Source organism: Peromyscus eremicus, chromosome 4 (assembly GCF_949786415.1).
Source record: "Peromyscus eremicus chromosome 4, PerEre_H2_v1, whole genome shotgun sequence".
NCBI classification, from domain to species: Eukaryota; Metazoa; Chordata; class Mammalia; order Rodentia; family Cricetidae; genus Peromyscus; species Peromyscus eremicus.
In genome coordinates, this window is record NC_081419.1 from 43,944,933 (window position 1) to 43,950,932 (window position 6,000).

A 6,000-nucleotide genomic window follows, 5' to 3' on the forward strand; every position below is an offset into this window, starting at 1 on the left:
ACTGTCTCCCATTTTCTTGGTGGGTGCCTTTCTCCATTTGCTAGGAGATTCCTTGAGGAGAATGCTCAGTGATTGCTCGCTATAACCAGAAAACTGCTCAATGAATGTCTACAGAATACCATTGCCTAATTTGAATTCTGAAAATGTCTGTTTAACATAAATCCACTGATCCCATAAAAGGACTCAGCACTGGAATTGTGGTGCCAAATTTTGAAATAATAATAATATATTGAGTATGCGACCTTAAATAAAACATATCATCTGTAAAAATTATTTTGACTTTTGTAGCTGAGGTTTTCTCTGGTCCTGCCCAGCCCCACAGACCCTGCAGCCACTTATAAAATAATCACTCAGAAGCTTATATTAATTAAAATTGCTCAGCCATTAGCTCAGGTTTATTATTGACTAGCTCTTACACTTAAATTAACCCATAATTCTTATTTATGTTTAGCCTAACAGGGCTTGGTACCATTTCTCAATTCTGCCTTCACATTTTGCGTCCTCTGTGTCTGGTTGGCAACTCCTGACTCAGCCTTCCTCTTCCCAGAATTCTCCTTGTCTGTTTATCCCGCCTATACTTCCTGCCTGGCTACTGGCCAATCAGCGTTTTATTTATCAACCAATGGAAACAACACATTCACAGCATGCAGAGCACCATCACCCATCAGACTCTTCTTCCTTTTTCAATGTTTATGTTAGCATCTAGAAAACTTAAAGGCACATGTGTGGGCCTTGTTATAGTTCTACTGGATAAATGCCTGCCTGGTGAGGAGATTTCTCCTGCTCCATCACCCTCCTGCAAACTTCTGTCCATCCCATGTTCCTGAGCAGTGCACGGAACATGCGAAGTGCTCATGAAACACAAAATGTATTACTTCAGAAAGGGCTCTTTCCTTTTCTAAGGAGTTTGAGGAGGGAGGGTATTTCTCTCTGGATTGACAGTTTCCTCTTTCCTTCAGTCAGATTGTTGTTTTTGTCCTTAGGGCATAAGATTTTTGTACGAAGAAATACCGGCGTGAACAAAATGACTTTGCCCTGAGCAAACACGCTGGGTGTGAGTGCAGTGGAGCAAAACCCACATTTAAATCTGAGTGCAACAGAATTATGGGAAGCTTTCTGTTTTCAAACACATTGGCAACACCGTGAATGAAAAGTAAACAACATACTCAGAAAAATGGCCAGTCCTCGATCCCTCCACCTGCCGCAACATCAGCCATCTTGACAGCCCTGTGAGTCGCCCTTAGCTGCATTTCTTCTACTCCTCGCTGGTACAGTGTGCTTTAGGCAGTTTCTTTCCAGGCAAACACAGACTGTTTACTGACTGTAATCAAAATGACAGCACACTGTTTTCACAACCGAGTGCTGGGAGTCGATTGCCTTTTCCACTTGGCAACCTGAGGACACTTTGGATCTGGGATTTCGGGGTACAACTTGTTTGTGTCCCTTCAAGATGGCGATGTTGGCCACCCCACAGCCACTCAGCCCCCACTTTGAGGTTTAAAATGTAGAAGATGGGGGGGGAGTTATTTATTCCCAAGTGACGAGGCTTTGAGCATTTCCTTCAGATCAGTGCAAGTGGCAAACCCTGCTGAGGGATGGGATGATTTGAGAAGTTCTGAATTGTGTGCTGTGTGATCCTTCATCAGCCAATGGCCAAGCACATGGGGAGGCATTCTCTGACAAGAATGTCCTGAGAGTAGATAGCTCTCACATCCCAGGGCCAGGTCACCTAGTGATGGTACACAGAAGGCTATGCAGCATGACAGAGTGGGTAATTTAACTCATGGCCTTCAGAAACGAGACTTAAGAAGGAGATCATGAGGGCGGGGCATATATAGGTTATAAGTCAAGCAACCTGTGTTCTACACTGACTATTCTCTGCTCTCACTTGCTAGGGTGCATACTGAGGACTCAAAAATCTCAGATATTTAGTGTCTATACCCAAAGAAGAATGAAGAGAGAGAAAATTGGTTTTAATTTGGATGGCCCCTTTTACCTGTAAAAATTCTAGGTCTGTGTTCGTCTCTTCTGAAATTAGAGATGGTGAATATAGCATTACCTGGTGTTCTCAACAAAGGTCACTGGATCCTGCTGCAAAAAAATTTCCCTGAGACAAGAGTGCTATAGCAAGTAGAAGGTGTGTGTGTGTGTGTGTGTGTGTGTGTGTGTCCTGGTTTTGAGATAATTTTAGTGAACTGGGCACTTGCCAAGGTCCTTTCTATTGTTACTTACATCTGCTTGTTGGTGAATAAATACAATGAAAGCCTTTTAGAAAACATAATTTTGAATCCTTTCTAGATGTAAACATTGACTATCTGCCTATTCAATTCTGTACACATGGTTTTTCATGAAATTATGTTATCAAATCCTCTTCTCAGGAACTCTATACAAATGACAGTTTAAAAAAAAACCCTACAAAACATTAAGTCTGCTTTTTGGTGAAATATTGCTAGTCACTTGGTTCAATCCCCTTAAAAGATAACCCTTTGAACTAAAGAAAAGGTAAAAATGCGATATCTTTGCAAGGATCAGAATTCAGGACCAAGAGAGTCTGCAACTTTCTTTCTTGTCATTGAGCATAACGGTGGCACTAAAATAGAGCAAAGAGACTGTGCGCATTGGCCTGATTTAGGTGTGGATGATGCCACTTACTGCAGTGGGAAGCCAGAGAGGAAGGGCTCCACATGTAAAGACCAGAGGGATGCTGGTCATCTTTTGCAGACAAAGAAGAGCCATTATGCCACAGGTAAGTGAGATTTTGTCTTAGATAGAATTACAATGGCAAAGTGTTCCAAGGACGTTAGATGGTCTCTCTATCTTCACCCTTCTAAAAACAAAGAACCCAGTAAGTAAGAAGTTGGTTTGAGCAGGCAGGAAGCATAGGGGGAGCTTAAGAAGAGCAGAAATGAAAGATATTTTACCATGTGCCAGGTATCCCATCAAGGATGTGAGTGATTCAGAATTCTGATTGAATTCTGAATGGGACACTGTGGTCACTCACTCTCCAAGTGCCCACCCTACTCCACATTTTAAAAATTCATAGGTCCTTTCTTAGAGCTATTTCAGGTTTTAATTGATTGGAAAGTGTGGAAATTTCCCACATCAAGTGTCCCTTCCTGTGTCTTAAATATTTAGTGTTCAGGGTTTTTACTCAGAAAGAAATTGAGAAAATAATCAGTAATAACTTCTTTGTGCATAAAACTTCCCAGATAGCTTTCTTGTGTGAAGCTGACTGTCAAAAAAATATTTTTTCTTTCTCATTAGATTGATACTGTCTAACACCAGTATCACTACTGTGCACGTAAGAAAATGCACATTACAATGACTTAAAATAGCTTTGGTATGCCAAGTAAAAACCATATCTAACAGGTGCATGGGAGGTAGCCCTAGTTTTCCCGGTGATATGTCTTGACTTTTCTATGTTAATTTGCATGAATAGCCACATCATAATTTGCATATGCTCTACTACTTTCCATTGACTCCTGAACTTTCTTTTTCAAAATGTACAAATGATATTGAATAGAAAGTTGAAACGCTCACCTCATCCAAATCAAATTCATTCTTATAGCAGACACAATGTTGGTAGAGGGGAATGGGTACATCAAAAATAAGTGTATTTTCTACACTATCAACTAACTAGTTTAAGGTGGCCCATCTTTGGTCTTTCATTATTATTAATACCTCACTGATTTAATATTTGTAGTTTCACTGTGGATTACTGCCCTATTTGGTGTGTAATAGAAAGATACATCTTTTAAGGTAAGTAATCTAGTCCCAGTGTGCGAATTCAAGTACTGTGCCAGAGACTTCCATCATAAATCGGACTTTGAACATGGTAATGCATTCCCTGCACTTCTCACAGAAACATCAATTACCTGCGTTGAAGGATAGATAGTCTCAACCTAAGATTCAGTGACTTTCTCTATATGCTGGTCACTAACTTGACGAACAGAATGTTAGGGGATGGATATGTAGCCCCATTAAGGAGTAGTGTTGAATGATGAGGACCCAAGTATGAGAAAGGGCAGGATATAAACTGCTCTAAAGAGCAGAGCATGCTCTCTCCTCGGAGCAGACTGTGACAACCAACATAGAAAAGCACCTAAGGTGTTAACCAGGAAGTGTCTCTTTAAGGAGCTGAAAAGCTGACTCACCTGAAGAATGGAATACCTTTTTAGAAATACAGTTAATTATTAACCTACTTAGCGATTATATCAATTCCCTTTCTTCTCAGAAACACCACTTTCTGGGAAAAAAAAAACATTTAACCAAGTGTTTTTGGCTTCAACTTTTTTTTATTGTTCTACAGAACCTGACTTTCTCTTAAACCTTCCAAGAATTACAGTTACAAAACATTGAAAATCAAAGGATCTCATTGTAAGCTGGATGACTTGGATATTTAAAAGTGTTCAACAGAGATACTCCTTTCTGATTATTTAAGACTTAATTCTCAGGACAGAGATTCATAAAGAACAGAATAACAAGGCTGGGGGATCTGTGGTCCAGTGAGTTGAAGTTCACTGATGGCTACTGTCCAGTGTGTGCAATGGTCTATGTAAATATTTAATATTAAGTTAGGTGAGGTCAACTTTCAGAGGTTAGAACTTACCTGTCTGAACTAAATATCAACTCATTTACTTCCATTATTCCCTTTATAGGAATGGATGTAAGTGCACTGTCTGTTATTCTCTTAGTTATCTCTAATGTCTTTCAGTAACACGTACCCAGTCATTAGCATCTTAGCATTGGAAAGCCATGGCATTCAGCTCTCTTTAAGTTCTTTTAAGCCACACTTTTTTTTTTTTAGCTTTACTTTATTTTTCCTGCCTTCTTTTAGTTAGCTGATGTTAAAAATCTGGCTGCGTATTTCAAACATGTTTCCAGGGCTTTTAAACATACTTTGAAAGCTAGACTTCACCCGAGAAAATCCAATTGAATTGGCCAAAGGAGCAGGCAAGCATTGCCCTTCCAGTTACCCATTCGGTGTGTTCACAGCTGTGGGCTGGGCTGAACAAACCCCAGGCACCCAGCATGTTTCTGTATCTTTTTCCTTTTAGTTACTTCTTGTTGTTGACTTTTCAACTAATGAGGTTTCACAAATCTGTATTTATTGCTTTTTTCTTTTTTTTTCCTTACTTTTCATTTACTGGCTAGGTTCACATTCTAAAGACAGGTATTGTAATTCAGTATTACTTGGGCTGTGTGAAAGTATACATAATGATCGTAAATTCTACTTTTGCTTCTTCCTCCAATAATGATTTGATTTATATCTATATCTATATCTATATCTATATCTATATATCTATCTATCTATCTATCTATCTATCTATCTATCTATCTATCTATATATATATATATATATATATTGGTGGTAGAGCCTAGCACAACTGTTGGGAGCTGATGGTACAGAAGGACTGAAGGATTTCTTGGGTTGGAATGGAGTTAAGTGGTAGAGCACATGCCTAGTATGTGGGAGACATTAGATTCAAGCTCTAGTAGTACACACACACACACACACACACACACACACACACACACAGAGAGACAGAGACAGAGAACGACACAGAGAGAGAAACACATACACAGAGAGAGACAGACAGACAGAGACAGAGACAGAGAGAGAGACAGAGAAAGACACAGAGAGAGAAACACACACACACACACACACACACACACACAGAGAGAGAGAGAGAGAGAGAGAGAGAGAGAGAGAGAGAGAGAGAGAGAGAGAGAGAAGGGATTTACCTTAACTAAATAGGTACTAACATATTAATTAACTAATTGGTAACATGAAAGTTACTTTTAGGACTTTGAGACTATATATGATTTAGGACGTATATACACACAATCAGTGACATTGCAAAATTCGCAGCTAAAAGGTGTGCGCATTCCCTGTATATAAAGCTTTAAAGGATACATCTCAATAGCTTTAGCACAGAGTCGAAATGGATGTATTACAGGGAACCAACTAGCCCACCAGGAGCAAGATGTAAACAGCAT